This window comes from Globicephala melas, chromosome 5 (assembly GCF_963455315.2).
Source record: "Globicephala melas chromosome 5, mGloMel1.2, whole genome shotgun sequence".
NCBI classification, from domain to species: Eukaryota; Metazoa; Chordata; class Mammalia; order Artiodactyla; family Delphinidae; genus Globicephala; species Globicephala melas.
The window spans coordinates 126,008,566-126,030,811 of record NC_083318.1 but is presented as its reverse complement, the minus strand read 5'-3'; the positions used below and the strand labels follow the sequence as shown (position 1 = coordinate 126,030,811).

At 34.5% G+C, this 22,246-nt stretch overlaps 1 protein-coding gene across 5 annotated transcripts in view; it reads left to right on the top strand.

The window, feature by feature from the left end:
• BMPR1B (bone morphogenetic protein receptor type 1B) overlaps window positions 1-22,246 on the top strand; it is a 418,596-nt gene that overhangs the window by 329,686 nt on the left and 66,664 nt on the right. Inside the window, exon 1 of one of the 5 annotated variants that reach the window (XM_060299774.1) lies at window positions 13,432-13,536. The exons of the other annotated variants lie outside the window; for them this stretch is intronic. The gene's annotated coding sequence lies outside the window, so the exon portion shown is untranslated. Of the gene's footprint in view, window positions 1-13,431; window positions 13,537-22,246 lie in introns of those variants that run through there. 5 annotated transcript variants of the gene reach the window in all.

Below are 22,246 nucleotides of genomic sequence, written 5' to 3'. Positions count from 1 at the left end.
GACCTTATACCTGAGCCTCAGTCATTTATAAAAATGGGAATAATTGTACCTTCCTTGCTGGCTGTGGTAAGAATTATATGAAAATGTGTGAGAGCTCTTAGAACAGTGTTTTGCCTGTAGTAAGTACTCCGTAGTTTTCTTTATTTCATTTGTGGATCATTTCAGCAATTGTTATTTACTTCCCTGAAGCATACAAACCACATTGTGACAGACTTTGTATACAGTAAAGGGTTAATTGACAGGCCACTTTCTATATGCAATTTTTAGATTGTCTTGATACCTTTTAAAATGAGTGGCCGTGTTACCTCTATATTCTCATAATTGTCTTCTTGTTAAAAACATAGGACATTAGAATCTGGTGAAGTTATATAACTGGCTGTATATGATTATATATATCAGTAGAAGAGCTGAGGTACATGATAAATGTAGGCCAGCTTAAAAATTTCATTAACACTTTATGTAGATGTTATAGAATGCATATATGTATAATTTCTGAATCTGTTTAACTCACACATATATGTTCATGTAGCTTGCAAAGTATAAGATGCCCTGAAGACATAAAATATTGTTAAAAAGTAGTAGCTAATGCTATATAGCAGTTGGTAACAACTTTACAGTGAATTGAATATGGCATATGAGGCATGCTATTTTTAAGATACACTTATGTAGAGTGCTCTGAAGGCAAAGTTGATAGGACATAATACCCAACTCTAAATATGAGTAAGTAATATTGGTATACTTCATGTGATGCGTAATATTCTGTAGTTTTTTTATTTATCACATTTATTTATTTATCACCACATTTATTTATCACCACTAGCAGGAACCATGATAATGGAAATTCCACATGTTTTCTTCCAAATAGTGACATCAGTTTAAAAAACAAATTAGAAAGTGGTTAAAATTGATTGAAAATTGGAAATATGAATTAGTTCCAGTAAGTAGGGAATACCAGTGATAAATCATAGAAAACAGATGTGTGTGTACAGTTTTTCCTTGTCATTCTTTTTCTTTCTTATACATTTTAAAAGGTTACTTTCCATTTACAGTTATTACAAAATATTGGCTGTATTCACTGTGTTGTGCCTCCTTGAGCCTATCTTATACCCAGTAATTTGTACCTCTCACTCCCCCACCCCTATATTGCCCCTCCCTCCCCTCCCCACTGGTAACCATTGGTTTGTTCTCTGTATCTGTGAGTCTGCTTCTTTTTTGTTATATTCACTAGTTCTATTTTTTAGATTCCACATATAAGTGATATCATATAGTGTTTGTCTTTCTGTTTGTGACTTATTTCCCTTAGCATAATGCCCTCCAAGTCCATCCATGTTGCTCCAAATGGCAAAATTGTGTTCTTTTTTATGGTTGAGTAGTATTCCATTGTGTGTATATCACATCTTCTTTATCCATTCATCTATTGATGGACACTTAGGTTGCTTCCGTATCTTGACAATTGTAAATAGTGCTGCTGTGAACATTAGGGTGAATGTATCTTTTCAAATTAGTGTTTTTGTTTTTGTTTTTTGGATATATACCCAGGAGTGGAATTGCTGGGTCATGTGATGATTCTATTTTTAGTTTTTTGAGAAACCTCCATACTGTTTTCCACAGTGACTGCACCCATTTACTTTCCCACTGACGGTGTACAAAGCGTTCCCTTTTTTCCGTGTCTTAGCCAACATTTGTTATTTGTGTCTTTTTGATAGCCATTCTGACAGGTGTGAGGTGATACCTCATTGTGGTTTTGATTTGCATTTCCCTGCTGAGCATCTTTTCGCCTGTTGGCCATCTGCATTTCGTCTTTGGAAAAATGTCTGTTCAATTCTTCTGCCCATTTTTTAATTGAATTTTTTTTTGATGTTGAGTTGTATGAGTTGTTTATATATGTTAGATATTAATCCCTTATCGGTTATATCACTTGGAAAGATTTTCTCCCATTCAGTAAGTTGTCTTTTCGTATTGTCGATGGTTTCCTTTGCTGCGCAGAAGCTTTTAAGTTTAATTAGGTCCCATTTGTTTATTTTTGCCTTGATTTCCTTTAGGAAACGGATTCAAAAAGTTATTGCCGTGAATTATGTCAAAGAGTGTTTTGCCTATGTTTTCCTCTGGGAGTTTTACAGTATGCGGTCTTACATTTAGGTCTTTAATACATTTAACTGCTCTATATCTTTAAATTGGTTCTGGATTCTGGTAGTCATTTATATAGTTGGAGTGAAAGATGTATGCTTTTGTCTGTTACAAACCTCACAGTCTTTACAATCAAGTTTTAATCCATAGATTTCTGAAAGATGAAGGGAACTAACATTTATTGGGCATTAACTCTATCTCCGTCACAGGGTCTATGTTAAGTTCTTTATATAGTGCTTCATTTAATCTTAGCAATAACCATGAGACAAGTATACATGATTATTCTTATTTTCAAAATGGAGAAATGGAAGTCTAGAGAAATGCATGGGTTTTTCCAAAGGCATACAGCTAATTAGCCAAGCAGGTCATGATCTCTAGCCCTGTGCTCCCTTCTGTAAATGCTGTCCAGGTTACATTGGCATTAGAGACAATGTTCAGAACCTTCCTTTTACACCCATGTTCCAATGTTTCAGTCCGTAGTAACCTAAAACATAATTGAATTGAATTGGCTCTGTCAAAGTGGGGTCAAAGTCTGTCTTTCTTGAGTTTGAAAACTATATGTATAGGGGACAGAAGGAGTGTCAGAAAAATCTAGCTGCATTTTTGCATTTTGTTTTCAATTTTTAAAAGTGGAGATTTTACGAAATAGCAATCATAGTAGAGCACAGACACACACTCCCGTTTCTGAAATAACCTCATAGATCATAGATATATGTGAGATAACATTGTTTGTACCTTCTCTCACATTAGATGATCCTTGAAACCTTCATAATAGGGAAGTTGTTCCACATACCAAATCAACAATTTATGTCTGTCTGCCAAGTGCCAGACACTGTCCTAGATGCTGAGGTTTGTCGTGGTTAACTAAAGAGATATAACTCTTAATCTCATGCAGTTTCACCTGAGTGTGAAATAATAGCACATTTAAGACCTCACGTGAGAAAGATGCTCTGCGCTTTCCTATATAATATTTTTGGTGGGAAAAAAGATCTCAGTGTATCCCTTGTTTACAACCCTTGGATGATACAAAACCTGACTTTTCTTAATTCAGAACTGGCTGTTTTCTGTAGCATGAAGGAAAAACTGCCCTGTGTTTGGAAATCAAGAGACTTAAACTATGTTCAAATCAAGACATAAACATAGTTAAAGTTAGAGAAAAGCTTGTCTCATTATGATCAACCTTTCAGTGCTCAATGTGAAAAAGAAAAAAAAACACACAACCATGCAGAAGAAACAGAAAATACTGCCTATGATAGTTTACAACCAAAATTCAAAGCAAAGGAAACAAAACTCAACCAGGACTAATTAGTACCATATTTAGCAAATTCTTTCTCTTTTTAATTACTTTTCTGAGAACTTTGTGTACCTGTTTTACTTTCATATTAATGAATCATTTCTTCTTTTCTCAAGTGTTTATCAACATTTCATAACTGGCAGCGTCTAAGTGAGTGGTGCTTGCTTAATTAAGGTTTGGTACTTTAACTGTGTCATTTAAAGACCAATTAAAACATAAATTTACGTTAATAATTGCTTTCACATGTATTTGGCGCACATAATACTTTTGTGGGCAATCTAGTGTTTCTTACTGAAAATCTCTCTTTATATCCCAAAAGGGTTCAATAATATATACATTTTAATCATTTTCCCATTTTAAAATTATCTCTTATACTCATTCCCCTCTCTTCCACTATTGTTAAAATTTCTTAGCTTATCTTAAAATATACATAAATTTTATATCTCTAGTGACCAGTAATTGGTCATCTAGTGTGGCAGTTCTCGAAATATGATTCACAAGCATAATCATATGATATATTATTAACATTTGCACTTATGGTACAAAAGAGAAATAGTGCTTAGAACTGTTGGTAGCACCTGAGCGCAGATCAAGACAGGGTACCAAACTGTTCTTGTATTCTTCACTGCCATCACAGTAAAAACAAACCATCAAACAAGCCCACTGACCAAACGCCAAACCAGCTAACCAACCCCCACCTACCCAACACCAAACAAAAAGCTACCTTCATTTAATAATATCAAGAATGAAACTGTAAAAATTATTAAGTTTATTAAATTCCAACCTCTGAGTAAATTTCTTTTTAATATGCTGTGTGACAGAATGTTAAGTATACAGAATGAAGTTCTTCAGCATACTGAAGATTAATGGTTACCATGAGACTTTTCATGAAAGGCAATTTTTACTAGAAAGAATGACTGACAGACAAACTGTGGTTATTCAGACATGGATATTTGCAGACATATTCTCAAAAATGAACAAAGTGAGCCTGTCACTTCAGGGAAAACAACTGACAGTATTTATTGCTAATGATCAAATTCAAACTTTCAAACAAAAATTAGGATTTTGGAAAGCCTGTATCCACAGGATTGATCTGCATAACTGAGTGAAACAAGATTTATTTCTCCAAATCATCAGTCAGTGCCCATTGTTTCATATTCATGCCCGTGTAAACATCCACTCAAAGTACATGATAGACAGTAGATTTTAATTTATCAGAATATGAAAATTTCATTGATGGGGTTTCACATTCGACATTGCATCTAACTTTGAAGAGACTTCTACTTCTCCAGTGTTTGTGTAATATCAAATAACCACTATTATGAAAAACGTCTACTAAAATATAGCTCCTTTTTTCAACTACATAATGTGTGACCCTATATTTTTCATATATGTCAAACACAATATGTTGCAGTAGATTTAATTCAGAGGCAGATACCCAATTTCTTCTATTAAGTTAGGCCTTAAAGAGATTTGCAAAAATGTAAAACAGTACCACTTTTTTCATTATTGTTTTAAAAACATGTTAAAATGGGTTCATTATTATTTGTAAATGAATTATACATATTTAAAAACTGTTCAGTTTTAATTCCTAATATAGTAAATATTGTAATCCACATAACTAAAAAATTTGGTGCCCTTAATAATTTTTAATAATGAAAAAGGATCTTGAGAACAAAACCTTTGCGAACTGCTAGCTGGAGGAATCATTGCTTTTAAAAGTCACAGAGATCAGAGCTTGCCTCCCACCCTTGCCTGCTACTCACTTGTTTGCTCTCAGGAAAATAACCTCTCCCAGCCCTAGTCCCCTCATGTATAAAACGAGTATTTTCAGGATTACATTATATGAGATTTATAAACACATAATTGCGGATAGATAAATGATTTCCTCTTGTTCCTTGAAGACTCCTTGAAATGGAAGTATTGTTACTATGAAGTGTTTCAGATTAAAAAAAAAAATTAAGAACTGGCCTAAGGTCACACAACTAATAGATAACAGAACTGGGATTCTTACATTTTATCGATACGGTATTCAGTACCCTCTTTCTACGCTACAGATACAAAAAAAAGTGTATCAGCAAAGTGGAAGTTACGTAGAACCTTAATGTATCTGAAGTAGGAGGGCGGTTAGAGAACATATTTTCCTACCATCTCCTTTTACTGATAAGGTAATTCAGGGCACACAAACATACTGTTGTGACCCCTGAATTGCTTTGAATTTGGCAGCATTTTGAACATAATTGTTCTCATCCTTTCTTTGCCTCCCATTTTTCTTTGCTTGGCCAGACTAAAAGAACTCCATTATCTTTGGCAAGAACTATACTTACCCGTCCCAACAGATGCCGATGAAAGCAAAAGCACACAAAAACAAATGAGAAAGAGGACAAAACTGTTGTGATAAAGAGACATAACCTTCTGTGACTACTGGCTGATTTTATTTTATTTTTTATTTTTATCATAATTTTGATTTTTTTCAAACCTTAGGAATTCAGTACTTGTTGGAAATTTAGCTGAAGTGATTTAAGGAAGGGGGTGTTTGGGGAGATGTAATACTGTAATGAAAAGACAAAAGGGAGTGGCAGTGTTTGGAACAGGAAAGTGCGTATGACAGTCAGGGTCCGACAACCCGTCCCCTCAGAGCAGGCTGATAAAATTCCTGGATAACACCCTTTGGGTCGTTTCTAGAGAGGAGGGCATAGTTCTCCAGTACACGTGATGAGACTTCCTCTCTTCACCCACAGCCCATTGATACCTTATGGATGATGGGATTAAGCCCTGGTTCCACCACACTATTGTTTCTTCTTTTTTTGTTTCTTCATAATTTGTTCCCATTTTACTACGACTGCATAGAATTAAAAATATGAACTTAATCAGTCGAGTTAATATGTTGTATCAGAGTAAAATTCAACCTTTATTTAAACATAGATTGTGTAAATAATCAGCTCAAGGGAAATGAAAGTTATTTCCAGGTTACTCTATATGTCAGTTTAATTTTGGAAATTCCCAACTGCTGTTCATTTTTGGCTGTTCGTCCTGTCATTTTTTCCCCCCTTTCTCTAATATAATACAGTCTCTCCTTTCAGTCTATTCAAATTCCTTTTCCAGTAAACCTCATTAATGCAGACCCATGAGCATACATAATTTAATATGTATGTAATATTCCCTAAATATGTATATACAACATCAGACTTAAAAATCTGCCTGAAATTAGGCGGGTGAAGTCAGGGATATCCATAGATACATCCATATCTAAGATATAAAGACATGTGTACTTAGTTATGAGTGATTTCCTACGCTTGTAGTCAGACAAGCTTGGGTTGATTTTTATCCCGCCTGTTCATCACTAGTTATGATCTTAGGCAGTGGGATGTTAGATGCCCTTTTTCCAAATTGTTTATTGGGTAAGGGTAGAGTTGGAAGTAGTTAGATAGAACACGTTGTAGTGTTTTGGAATATTTGGGTTACCAGGGCAACCACCACTTCTTTCTGCACAGATTCTCTTCTTTAGAAACACCCACTGTCGTTGGGAATGTGGTCATGCAAAAAGCAGTCACCGTGTGGCACTACTGTGTTACAGCGTTGACTCAGGGTCACTTCCTTCACACTGAGTTTCTAATCTAGACAGGTATGTTTGGCTGAGTCTTTTCTAGTGATCTAATTCATTCATTGGTATTCCTTCCAAAACATATCCTGAGAACCTATGTTTACTGCCTATGCCTTATTTGGTAAATCATCACTGTGCTGGTTTTCCAATCAAAGCATTCTGGAGATTTCCAAGTCGGTAGCATGGCTAGGGCTGGAAATCATGATTCCTACACCTGTTTGGAATCTAATTATCCTGTTATACATGTGACTTGGCCTATTGTAAGAGATGGTGCTTGGTTACATGTTTTGTATATAAGTTACTATATTTTGATATAATGGCACAAGCATAAGCATCTCAAGTTTTCCTTTCAGGGCTCCTTTGCCCTTTCTTCCCAATACACTCATTTTCTCTTTGTCCTAAAATCCTCCTTCAGCTGGGCTGATCTAACCTGGGAAAACTGCTCTTTGTTCATAACCTAGGAAGGAACGTATGGAAGCAGACCATCCTCTGTGAGAAACTGTGGTCTCGGCTGTGCATCTGGGTGTGTGAGAAGAGATGGGGTCCAGCAGACAAGTGACAGGGTAGTTCCCCTGAGAGGGCAAGCCAGGATGAAAGCTCCCAGTTAAGAGGTGTGTACTGAGTGGAGGGGGGCAAACAGAGACGTTTCACACCTGGTGTTTCCTTTCTTCTCAGTGGGATTGGGAGGGAAGAAAGGAGACATCTGGATCTTCAAGAATATTGAAGTTTTTGAGAAGCCATTGGGGGTTGGGAGATAAGAAATGAGGAAGGAAGGCAGAAAAGAGTCTCAGATTTAAAATAAAAAAAGTCCTATTCTGCACATGTACTCGAATAGAGGGCCCCTGCCCTTGTTTTCCCCATGCATTGTAGAATATTAGCAATGAAGAGCTCAGGGTTTGCTGCTACTGAGAAGAAAAGTAAAGCTGAGAAACTTGACTTGTGTAGATACGAAATACAAAAGCACATTTATGAGCCACTGCCAATATAGCTGCAGAAGTGAGAGTGCCCTGGGCACCCTGCTCTGAGCATCAGCTTGTGTTCTGACATGAGCATTCAGGTACTGGATGATGGACTGAGAAAAAGAAAAAGAAAAAATGCTTTAAAAGTCTCAGTTTTTTATTATTACCTGGGGGGGTGGTGTTGTTCAGAAGTGAGACATTTTTGGAGGTTTGGAAAATACTAAGAACATTTGACAAGAAGAGACAAGTTTGCGGTGATGATTTGTTACTTGCAGGTCCTCATTGTGGACATACTTGGGTGTGTGTGTGTGTGTGAGCAAAGGAAGGGTTATATAAATACTAAATCTTTTGAATGAATGTTTATATGATTGAAATGATTTTTTAAAGTCTGAATTGATGTGTTTACTTCTAGGTCTTAATAAACATCAGAAATCTATGACTATTAGGTCATTTTGCTGGTAGGCAGCATTTTTCTGATCTTGATTGGCAACCCTAGTCATCTAATGGCAAGAATTTCCTTCCAGTCACTATTTTTAAAAAATTAAGAACATGTCACATTTAAGTTGCTGTTTGTGTTTAATATAGGTTTTGTAACCAAGTACAGTTTTTTAGCATAAGCACTGATAATTTCAGAATTGAAATACTACTGCCATCTTTCTGTCTTAGGCTTGGTTTCCTCAAGGCAAAGTGTCCATTAATGTGAACCAGTTTCTCTTAAGCATTTGTTACTGACCTCCTAACACTTGATTTTTTGTGGGTTGTCATAGTTTTCATTGATGTGACAAAAACTTATGCATGTTGATATCGAATATTTTATTGTTGTTCAACCTTGTTGTATTGTCAATGAAGAAGAACAGTAAAGGTGATATTGAAGAAAGCATTAAAGGTTTGCTAAGAGGTGGCAATGAATGTGGTGTTACTAGCAGAGATGCTTTTGAACAATACTGCTAGAGAATAGGTCTAATGAGATTTGGGATGTTTTTTAAAATTAGTCAGCATTAGTGTAATGTTCCTTCAGGGAGTGTTCGTAATGCCTGCAAGAATGTGTCAGTAGAGTGATCAGATTCCAGGCTAACCTTCAGTTGCTTTCAGTAGTTGACATAAAACACACCTGTGTGTTCTCTTCTCTGACATCAAAATTGTTTTGAAAAGATTTTGACATCTGGAAGTGTGAAAAAGAGCAGATTTTGATTTATTTTCTGACAAGTAGGAAAAATAAATTCTAAACGTAATATGTTTTACCTGTATATGGTACTAGCAGGAAGGGCCTTGTTTATCTCATATCCTTCTAATCAACTGTGGAATAAAACCTCTGAGGTTGCATGATAGATTAGTATTTTTCTTGTAGCATTTTAACATGCTAGAGATGGAAATATGTATATATATTTACATAATAAACATAAATATCATTCATTTATGATACAGTTGCACTCAGGTTGTCTTTCTTTTTCTTGGAAGGAGTCATTTAGAAATTCTCAAAACAGTTAAATTGTTTGTGAATAGGAATAGTGCTGATGAAGAAAACTGACCTAATTCAACTTTACTTTTTACATAGTGATAGGTAAAGCTTTCCTTGGTAACACACATTTGCTCAGCATCTGTTTTACTGTAAATGTTGTCACTTAAGAGAAAATATGTATCAAGTATCAATAAATTTACTTTGAACTCGAGCTAGTCTGCAATAACTTTGGTAACTGAATCAGTTGGCCTTTTAAAAATATATGTTCTGTGTTTTATATATTATATTTTAAAATAAAGTGTTAAGGATTTTATGTGCCAGAATCCCTGGAATCCTAGGTGGATTTTTATTCACAGATTTTTCTTTTCAAAATTAAGCTTCACTTGGTTTGGCATCAGCAGCTTATTCTTTGCAATCCGTTTAATTGAGTAGGTTCTGCTGTTTATCCTAAAGTGCAGATAAATGGCTTTCAGCACACTGTTTATAGTTTAATAGTTCCTGAAGTGAGTCAACATTATCTGCTAACGTCTACATGTCATAACTAATGATCTCTCTGCTTATACTTTCTTGCTAGTGAGGAGACACTGAACTCTACAAAGGGAAGAGCCCTGAACACTTGGGGGTGGGGGGATTATTTGGGATGATGCCTGTTGGACGAGGCTTGTTTTCCCCTCATTGGTATGAAATGAGAAGAGAAATTTGTCCTTTACCATGATTTCAGCATGCACAAAAGCTGTCACAAAGTGCTGTATTCTAAGGACTGGGGTGAAAATTTGGGGGGAAATAGCTATTAGAGAGGTTTGTTTTATTCCAGATTATCTCTCTAATTAATAATTAGCACAAGTTTGATACTTTTCTGGTCAGCCTATTAGACTTGATAGTAGAGAAGGGGTGCCACCCGGAAATTTTCATATTACCACCAGATAGTTACTGTGGTTTTAATGATGAAAGCAGATATTTTTTTGTCTGCTAAGAAAGATGAAAAGAAAATAAATAACTTTCCTAGTTAACTAATCATATATCCTAAGTGGGGCCTATTCATTCTAAAAGACCCGCATGCTCTTCCCTTAAGGATAAAACAAAAGTCTATGAGACTTCATTCCTCGTGAGAATCAGCAGGCCTGACGACTGTAAGAGTTAAAGCTGACAAGCTTTGCCAATCTCTGATTCATTAAATAGTAAGAGTTCTTGCCTCCCATACTGAATTTTGGGGTTTTTAGGTAGAGAATAGGACATTCTGTAGGTGAACATAGAGAATGGTTTCTTAATAGCTGAAGTACAAACTCTTAAATTCTGGGAAAATATTTGGTTTGATCTCATATATTCTTTGTCAAAGTGGAAAACTTTCTAACTGAAGTGACCATTTAAGGTAGCCACTGTCCTTTCCTCCCATATTAATATTATTGTTTGGGAGTAAGTACTTCGGTCATTTAAATAGAACATGAGTAAGTATGTATTTCATACCTTCTTACTCTGATACTGAAATTTAAAATCATATCCCCAATTTATCAAAATATTTCAGGGTGATAAAACATAACGCACAGGGATATGTCCGCCTTATGTTGGTGTGGTTGAAGATAAAGAACCATATGAAGAAAGGGTTTATGAGAGGTAGTTATTTTTCATGTAGCCTCTTAGATTCAGGGTTTTTGTTGTTCTTTTTTTCAGTTGTTTCTCATGAGATACCATGTTGATAATTATTTTAAAAAGGAGGAGGGAAATATTTTTACCTTAGAATGTAATGTATGGGCAAAAATATAATTTTTGGCATAAATGAGGAGATACGAATTGAATAAAGAAATATAAATTGAATAAAGAAATATATTTATTTGAAAAAATAGATATAAAGAAATACGAATTGAATAAAGAAATATAAAGAAATATAAATTGAATAAATAAATATAAATTGAATAAAGAAATAAAGAATATATAAAGAAATAAAAAAATAAAAAAAATTTTACCTTAGAATATAATGTATGGACAAAAATATAATTTTTGGCATAAATGAGGAGATACGAATTGAATAAAGAAATATAAAGCAGGAAAATTTAAAGGTAAGATCAGGCTTTTCAAAGGCTGGGCCACTGAGTCTACTAGGCTTTATGCGATTAAAAAATTTAAAAAATAAGATTGCTTTTGAAGAATGTTTTGAAAACTGAAGCCATTTGTTTATTGAAAGAGGGACAGCTTGAGCAACATGAGGCCAGAATGTTCCAGTGTGTGCCATACACAGATTTAAGATAACAGTCGTTACAATAACATAGTCTCAGTTTGGATCTTTCCTCGGTGTTTCTGCCCAAATGTCAACAAGACTTTTGCCTTTGGCAAATCTTATTCCAATAAATCAAACAAAGTGGAGGGTGGTTCAGAATCTCAGCACTATTTTAATGGCCAATTAAGTATAATTTCAGAAAAAAAATTGTTTTTGTCCAAAAAAATATCAGGAGTCTATATTTTTTGCTAGTCATATACGTACCCAGGACCCAATTCAGCCGTCTTATTTTACTTTGGACTCACAGACCAGAGTATGGGAATCGTTAAAATATTAATATAACATTTTGTGGTGTACTGCCTAAATCTTGGTCCTCCTCCAGTTAGCCTCAGAGTGTTATTTGGAACTTTAAATGCAGTATTATCTTTAACACTAATGTCTAAATATAAAGGAAGGCTCTAAGACTTGTCAAATTCTGATGAGAGAGAATGCTTTTATGGACATAGGAATTTCTTTTGACCCTTTTGCTCCTAATATATATCATATGGAATTTTTCTAATTTTTTTTAATATACTGCTTTGCTTAGCAGCTAATTAGTATCTAATCAATGAAAACAAAAAATAACTTGAAATTTTAAACATTTTAAAATATATACCTTACATATGTACATTTTGAAATTGATATATTTTCTTCATTTCAGCTCTTTGGGTATATATAATCGAATTTTTTGTTTTTGTTTTTTAACCATCTGCTATTAGGAAAGGATGTCTGGTTTGGGGGTAAGGTTTTAGATTATTTAAAATGGCACGGATACTGGCCTGGGGGACAGATGGTTTTGTGTTTATATAGAGTGTAAAAGGAAAAAGAGTGAAAGTTTTGGTATGAGTGAATGGTCAGCAGCCCTTTTATGACCAAAAAACAACAATAACAGAAAAAGTAACTTTTATTTACTCTCCCCCATTAGATTTTAAGGTTTGTGAGCATAGTGGTGGTTTCTTCTTCATCTCTGTGAAACCAACATGCTTTGTAGACAGCTTTGTGTATAATAAATATTTCTTAAATCAATTTGGAGTTGCTAGCAATTTTATGCTGGTTAAAATAAATATTTTATGCTGGCTTAAGCCATATATGATGAATAGGATAGTTGTGTCTCAAACATAAATTTTATATCACATATTTTAATGAGTCAAGTCCAATAATATGGTTGACTTAATAAAAAGATAAAATTAATGGTAATCATTTGCTTTCAGTTTTCCCAACATTATAAAAGGAGTTTGATGTCTAGAATAGGTAAACCTCTTTAAAGAAAGATTTTTAAATGTTTATGTAGCTGATCAATTTGTGAAGTTGTGCTGATTTTAAAATAAACCAAAGAATTGCATGTTGAACTACCATGCTAAAAGTCTAAAGGGTAATATCAAAAAATAGATTTCTAGATACTTAAATGTTGTATATTTTTCTGCCTGTGTATAATCAGAGGCAGCTTTGAACCATCTGGAATTGTTACATAATACACTGTGGTCAGTGACTTTTTTTTCTTTTCTTTTTACTTACTTTTTTTTGATTCTAAGGTTTCCTTTCTCTTTCACCTTTCCACTGTCATATGCCATGTATCTTGAACATAGCTCAATGCTTGACCAGAATAATCTCTCTTGCCAGCTTATAATCAAAGGGAGTACTGAGAAAAACAGCTGAGCTGTATTAGGCAACCACCGTCTGGACTGCATTTCTTAACTGGTGAATAACACATCACAGGTGCAGGATTAGTGTTGCCTACGGTGCTGTGCTTTTTAGTGGACACCCCTAGCAATTCTGTGTGTCCTCCTCATGTCTCGTCCCAAGGAACCTGGCAACGATCTATCAAGCGTACAGAAATCAAAAGTGAGTAGTAGGAGAAGCTTTATATCTTACAGAGGCTGTTTTCCCTCCAGAAATGTAAGCAAGATCAGTTAAGCCAATTCTGGTTCACACAAAAGAGATGATAGAACTTAGTCTTTCTTGACATAGAGGTTTGGGAATAGAACAATTCAGGGGTTCAAAAATTTCGCGCACAAAAATTACACGGCAAGAAAATGCAGTTTAGCTTAAATGTCCCAGCAATGTGTAATTTAGGTTACTTTTAAACTACTACAAATGTTGCATATATTATTATACCTTCTGTGTTGTCTGTGTGTTGGAGTGGGTTTGTGTGTTTGCCCCTACACATTTTCCAGTACTGTCATGGTTAAAACCAAGTGTTTTGGCTGTGTAACGTCCTGTGGTAGAGTTTGTAGTTTTTGATGTTGTAAATTCTTCTGCTTTCTATGATATATGTCTCATTTCATAGATTATAAGTCAAAGTTGCTTTCTTGCAAATATGGTTTTTAAAAAATGCAAAAATATTTTAAAGTACAAATTAATGATTTAAACATTAGAAGAAATGAATGTTCTGAAAATTCAGTTTCTAAGTCATTTAATTTGATCAGGAAGGTTATAAATTGTTTTAAGGTAAACTATACAGTCAGAGAAGCTAAGGCAAGTATATTTTAGTAATTCATGTCATTTTTGGTATCTATCTTAGAAAACTTTCCTATGAAGCATGACATAACTGTAAACAAAGCTATGTAGATAGCACTGCAGGTTTTGTACAGTTGTTTCTTCAGATTCTTTAGTTTCTCTCTTAAAACTCTATAATGGCTTTCTAATATTCAGATCGTTTTAATTCATTTTGCTGCTGGTTATCATTATTCTATGTTGTTTCATCATAGACCTTTAAACTCATTGATGATGATAGTAGTTGATAATAGTGCATTGTAAGTTAAGTTTTTAAATATATATATTCCATATATTTTATGCCTCAAATATTTGAACATTTGTAATAGCAATATATTTACATTTTCAAGATCAGTATGTTCCTTACTAAAGTATCCTTTAACAATTATCCAATTAGAGGATCCAGAAAGGATTAGAAACAGAGAGATCCTAAATGCTTTCCAGGTTTTTTCTTTGGGGAAAAAGAATAGCATGAACCTGGTGATTGGGTTTCTGATGTCTGGCTTCACTGTCACTTCTCTTCTTTACATAGATGTCTGTTCAAAGTAGTTTTACACTTCAAGCTGTCTTGGGAGTGCTTTGCAAAGCTGCGGAGTAAGTTTTGGTGTGGTGGCTAGTTGAACATCCGCTTTGATTAGCTTTAGAACTCTGTGAAGCAGAGCATTGATAGAAAGTCACCGAATAAACTATAGCTCCTGGCTTGGCAGTCTGCCATGTCCTGGTTGATTCTTTGACATTATTGTCAAAGAGGCTGTGGTTCAGTTTCTTTTCCAACAAAGAAAAGAACAGACATATTAAGTATTTTTAAATGCAGAGATTTTTTTTAACTTTTAAAATCATCCTATTAGCTGTGATTATGCTATTTTATGGATATAGATTCAGTTTGATGTTAAACTATCTTTAAACATGGTGGTTACTTGCTTGTAAAGTTTATTATTTCTTATGTTGATACTTTTATTAAGATACTTGTTATCATGTCATGTTTTAGAGTATTTTCAAAGATTTTTAATTTATATGAACATTTTGGTTGAGTTTCTCCAAATTCGAAAGCATATTAAAACCTGTGGGAAAGCTAGCTACCGTTCTACCTTTAAAGAGTATAAATGTGATGTCCTGAGAACTATAAATCATGTTATAATCAATTATGATGCTTACTCAGGCTCATAACTCTGTATTAGTTACCTGTAAAACAAACAAATATGAATATATATGTTGTATGTTCACCTTTATGTAATATTTCACCTTTTTATGATTTCTTCAACTCATAATCTAGCATCCCAGAATACAAAACACTTGAATTATTGAAGCTTTCACTTTTTATCCAGATGTTTTGGGGTCTCTGGGCAGAACTTTTATGATATAAAATGTTGAAAACATGATTATCATACAGAAACTGAGTGATATGGTCATGTGGATGTGTAAGTATGGTAAAAAGAGAAACAATTGCTGGCAGATGGAAACGTGTAAAATATGTTATTATAAAAGCTCTGGTTTCTATAGAGATCCAGGAAATCTTTAACATTGTAAAACTAATGTGTTTTTCTTACCCTATTCAGTAGTGTCAACAGTGAGCCACTGAAATGAAAAACTGTCAGTATCCCTGGTGCTTATGTTTTCCATAAAATTTATTGGTTGATTACTGTTACTTACCCCTAGTAATCTTCCCTCCTGTGCCTCCTACCTAGGACTTACTTACATTTGACAACTATATGTGGCATTTTGACTTCTATTTTATTATTTTCATATACTGTTTTTGGTTTTCCATATGTAGCTGATTTGTCTCACTATATTCCACATGCAGTTGATTTGTCTCACCAGCAAGATGGTTATATTACTGAAGGTACTTCAGGTGCTCTGCGCCATTGTGTTATGTAGATGGAATGGATTTAATGATTATTTGCTAAATAAATGAATAATGAATAACAATGTATTATTCAGCTGTGAACAAAGTGTCAATGTTTCATAAACCAAAAAGCTCAATATTTTTATAGACTGTCTGTGCACAGTGATGAGCCCAGAATGGCAAAGTTAATGGAAGTAACATGAAGCAGAAGAAAGGGGAATTGAAGAGAGAATCAGGATGAGAGAAAGAGGTTGGGGAAAGAAGAAATGGAAGAGAAATAGAAACATTTAGGAGATGAAGCAGTAGAGAAAAGGAACAAAAACAATTGAGGGGGAGAAAGAGAAAAATCTGAAGAATGAAAACAAAAAAACTGAATAGTAAGCTTCAGCAGCACAGAAAACAGTTTACTGTTATTCACTCTTAGTATGTGCAAGGAACTGTGATAGGTGCTTTACTTGGAGTCTCTCAACCAGTTCTCCTAGCAAGCCAATGTGTGCTGCCACTTTCCACATCCTCTGTTAGAGAGGTAAGTGACTTGCTAAGGCAACAGAGCATGGCAGTAGCTAAGCTGGGGTTTGAACTGTTTTGTCCGTTTTACGTTATATCCTGGTCAAGTCTGAGTCTACTGCTTGGTGACCACACCTGGTGTTGGTATCTCACCTGGCATTTCAACCCCCTCTGTAGCATGGTAGCCCCAGAACTTACCACCTACAGCCTCCCTTGTCCCTCTCTCCTCTGACTTCTGAGACTCGAAGGAGAAAGAAACTCCTGTGCAGTTCACTTCACTATTAATAATTGCAAGTCTACTCTTTCTTTGTAATGCATGTGATTTTGCTTTGGTATTTTTGAATCTAAGTTGTATTTATATTTTGTTTTCAAAAGAGTTTAGGGACGTATTTCAACTTTTTATTAACGATTGCGTTTCATGTTGTTTATATTTTTTTCTAAGTTCTTGTTGCAAACAACATAGAAAAATTGTTTGAAAATGTCTTAGTATAATGAGAGAGGGTTAGGCAATGAAAATTGAGGTCAGGACTTTTGAATTGAGTATGCTTATTAGACAGTAAATTAAATTATTAAATTGAGTTAAATGATTCAAGGCTTAAGTGATGAAAATAAAAGTTAGTTATCTATTTAAACCCACCATTCAGGATCACTGAAAGTTAGCTTGAAAATTAATATTGTTTTCAAGCTTTGATTCAAGTTTTATTCCTGTGTGTTACAGGTTTTGGTTTTTAACCAGTGTACTCTTTAAACCAGTTTTGGTTGAGAAAGGAAATGAGCATTGATTCACATTATTTATTATCATAGCAACATGGATAGTGTTAGACTGGATCAGTCCCAAAGCATTGCTGGACAGTTCAGTAGTACTTTCAAATTTTCTTCCACTAATCTTTTTACCCAAGATACTTGAAGTACAGACTTGTGTGACATGAATTTCAATTTCTCTTCTTGGTTCGGCCTGCCCTCTTGTGAAGATGAGGTAGAACAGAGAAGACACTCAAAATTTTGTTAATTCTTGAGATATTTAGAGAGCTAAAAAGTAAAAAATAAAATGAAGACAGGAAAATAGATTACTAGCAGATCCTGTGGCACAAAATAATTACATGTCATCTTTAAATGAATTTTGAAGACTCACATCCATTTCTTAGTATTAATACATAGTGTATTTGAGGTTTAATTTCCTTGAATTATTGCTGTCCATAAAGATCGTTCTCCATGTGTTTTAATGTGACAGTAGATTCTGATATCCTCTTCACTATGACATATATCATACAACAATATTTTATACCAAAAACTTAAAATGTTTTATTCTATTTTTGAAATAAGAATGTTACCGAGAAAAAATAATCAAAACTAGTACATTAACTAAAATGTACTTTAGGATATAATGGATGAATATGGAAGCTAAAATTTATTTCTTGCAGAGTTGTAGTATTGCATTTTTTTTTGCAATTTACTGTTATCCTGTGTTTTCTGATTTTTCTATAAAAATCTTGTTTCATTTTTCTGTAAAAATCATATGGAAGGGTACACTATAATATAAAATAATATAGAAATAGTAAAAATAATTGATTTGTTAAGTATATACATCAAAAATGAGTTATTTTATAGTGTTTATACTAGGCTGCCAACTAATAATTGTCCACTGATTCCAGATGAGTACTTTAAAGAAATTCTTTATAACTCTGCCTTACTTCCTAACTTACACAAGAAGAGATGCCATAGAAAACTTGTGTATAACTATATACAGACATACAAAATAGCTGAAAACATGTGTGTAACTGTAACATATATCCATGAAAAGATATTCAAGGAAGATAACCATCTGCTTAGCTTCTGTAATTGAATGGAAGTCACACTATTGCATGCTGATCATTATATTATTTTGTGAAGTTTGAGTAATTTGCCTGAAAATTTGTAAATCTATCTCATATATGAAAATCATAAGGAATATAATTTAGTTGCAATTTATTAAGAACGCACACGCGCACACACACACACACACACACACACAGAAACATGTTTGGAAGTGATCTTGTGGTTCAGTTGCTCCCTAAAAAAATCTGATCCTCTGAAAAATGAGAAACAATTTTAGATTGGCTTCCACAGGCCCTACTTTGTATTATCATGGTAATTTGGATAGTTAACCTGGATTAACTATAATGTAACTAGCTAAGCTAACCAGGCAGCATCTGAAGTGTCTGGATTCACACTGTTAAGCTAAAGATTGGTATTAGGGAGAAAAAGAGGTGGGGAGTTAGGGGAGGGGGAAGGTAGGAGGGAGGAAGGAAACTGAAAATGGACTGAACTAAAGAGGGTGTAGTATTTATTCCTAAGACATTTCCGGACAGTCTGACTTTTCTCAGTTTTTTTTCCCTCTTACATTTTTCTGTCAGATTTATTTATAATTCTATTACTAAATATTAAAAAAGCCTTAACTGTCTGGGTTAAAGCTACTGGGAAGTAGCTACTGGGAAGAAATAATCAATTTTGTTGAAATTCTTTTCAACCTAAGTAGAAACCATTCACTATTTGGCTTTCCTTGGTGGAAAAAAATTCCTTTTAATTTGCTGATTTAGAAAATATAATGTATTAAATTATATGTAATGTTTCTTTCATAATTAGTAATCTTGCCATTGTTTTTAATGATTATCTTCTTTTATATAAATTTATCAGAAAGTCAGGCTAAATTCATGCTTTTATGAGATGATTATTAATTTTATATACATGTAATTGTCTTTTTTTTTTTTTTTTTTGTGCGGTACGCGGGCCTCTCACTGTTGTGGCCTCTCCCATTGCGGAGTACAGGCTCTGGACGCGCAGGCCCAGCAGCCATGGCTCACAGGCCCAGCCGCTCCACGGCATGTGGGATCTTCCCAGACCGGGGCTTGAACCCGTGTCCCCTGCATCGGCAGGCGGACTCTCAACCACTGCGCCACCAGGGAAGCCCTGTAATTGTCTTTTTTATGCCTTAGCTGATGTGTTCAGTCTTGTTTTTGATCTAAAATGCCTAAGCTTGCCTATATGAGGCTGGCTAGATTTGGCATAAATTCAGAATGACTTTATATGAAAGTGATCCTTTTATAAATCCCTTTTCATAATTATAACAGTAAATAAAACAGTTCAGTTTCTTATTGACCCTTTATTTCAAATGTGGACTAGGTATTAGGAAGATCTTAAGGAAATTGAACCAATAATTTAAAACCTCCCAACAAACAAAAGTCTAGTTCCAGATGGCTTCACTGGTCAATTCTATCAAACATTGAAAGAAGAATTAATACCAATCCTTCTCAAACTCTTCCAAAAATAGAAGAGGAAACACTTCCAGAATCATGTTATGAGGCCAGCATTTCCTTGATATCAAAACCAGACAAGGACACCATAAGAAAAGAAAATTACAGACCAATATCCCTGATGAACATATCTAAAAATCCTCAACAAAATATTAACAAACCAAATTCAACAATATATTAAAAGGATCATACACCGTGATCAAATGGGATTTATTCCAGGGATGTAAGGGTGTTACAACATCCACAAATCAATCAATGTGATTTACCACATGAACAAAATGAAGGATGAAAATCTTATCTAAATACATGCAGAAAAAGCATTTGAGAAAATTCAACATCCATTTATGATAAAAACAACGACAACTCTCAAAACAGGTATAGAAAGAATATGCTTCAACACAGGAAAGGCTATATATATGGCAAGCCCACAGCTAACATCATACTCAACAGTGAAAAGCTGAAAGCTTTTCCTTTAAGATTAGGACCAAGACCAGGATGCCCACTCTGGCCCTTTTTTTTTTTTTTTTTTTTTTTTTTTGCGGTATGTGGGCCTCTCCCTGTTGTGGCCTCTCCCGTTGCGGAGCACAGGCTCCAGACATGCAGGCTCAGCGGCCGTGGCTTACGGGCCTAGCTGCTCTGCGGCATGTGGGATCTTCCCAGACTGGGGCATGAGCCCATGCCTCTCAACCACTGCGCCACCAGGGGAGCCCAACTCTGGCCATTTTTATTCAACATAGTATTGGAAATGCTAGCCAGAATAATTAGGCAAAAAATAAATAAATAAAAGGCATCTGAATTGGAAAGGAAGAAGTAAAACTGTCACTATTGGCAGATGACATGATGTTATATATAGAAAACCCTAAAAACTCCACCAAAAACTGTTGGAACTAATAAATGAATTCAGTAAAATTGAAGGGTATAAAAGCAGCGTAGAGAAATATGTTGCATTTCTATACACTAATAATGAATGAACTATCAGAAAGAGAAATTAAGAAAACGATTTCCATTTACAATTGCATCAAAAAGAATAGAATACCTAGGAATAAATTTAACCAAGGAGGTGAAAGACCTGTGCACTAAAAACTATCAGACATTGATGAAACAAACTGAAGAAGACAAAAACAAATGTAAAGCTAATCCATGCTCACAGACTGGGAGAATTAATATTGTTAAAATGTCCATATTACCCAAAATAGTCTACAGATTCAATATAATCCCTATCAAAATTCCAATGGCATTTTTCACAGTAATAGAACAAACAACCCTAAAATCTGTATAGAACCACAAAAGACCCTGAGTAGCCAAAGCAATCTTGAGAAAGAAGAACAAAGCTCGAGGCATCATGCTCCCAGCTTGCAAACTATTTTACAAAGCTATAGTCACCAAAACAGTATGGTATTGGCAGAAAAACAGACACATAGATCAATGGAACAGAATAGAGAGCCCAGAAATAAACCCACACTCTTATGGTCAGTTAATCTATGACAAAGGAGCCAAGAATATACAATGGTAAAGTGATAGTCTCTTCAATAAATGGTGTTGGGAAAACTGGATAGCTACATGCAGTAGAATGAAACTGGACCATTATCTTACACCATACACAAAAAGTAACTCAAAATGTATTAAAGACTTGAATGTAAGACCTGAAAGCATGTAACTCATCAAAGAAAACATAGGTTGTAAGCTCTTTAACATAGGTCTTGGTGTTGGTATTTTGGATTTGACACCAAAAGCAAAGCCAAGCAAAAAGAAACGAGTGAGACTACCTTAAACTAAAAAGCTTCTGCACAGCAAAGGAAACCCTCAACAAAATGAAAAGGCAACCTACTGAATGGGAGAGGATACTTACAAATCGTATATCTGATAAGGGGTTGATATCCAAAATATATAAAGAACTCATACAACTCAGTAGCAAAAAAACAAAGTTCCATTTACAAAAAATGGGCAGAGGATCTGAATAATATTCATTTTTCCAAAGAAGACATACAGATGGCCAACAGGTACATGAAAAAATGCTTAACATGACTAATCAATAGGGAAATATGTATCAAAACCTCAGTGAGATATCACCTCACACCTGTTAGAATGGCTGTTCTCAAAAAGACAAGTGATAACAAATGCTGGTGAGGATGTGGAGAAAAGGAAACCCTTGTACATTGTTGGTGGGAATGTAAATTGGTGCAGCCACTATGGAAAACAGTATGCAGCTCCCTCAAAAAATTAAAAATAGAACTACCATGAGATCCAGCAATTCCAATTCTGGGTATTTATCCAAGGAAACAAAAACACTAACTTGAAAAGATATATGCACCTCTATGTTCATTGCAGCATTATTTACAATGGCCAAAATATAGAACAACTGAAGTATCCAGCAAGGGATGTATAAAGAAGATATGGTACATTGTTGTACACCTGAAAC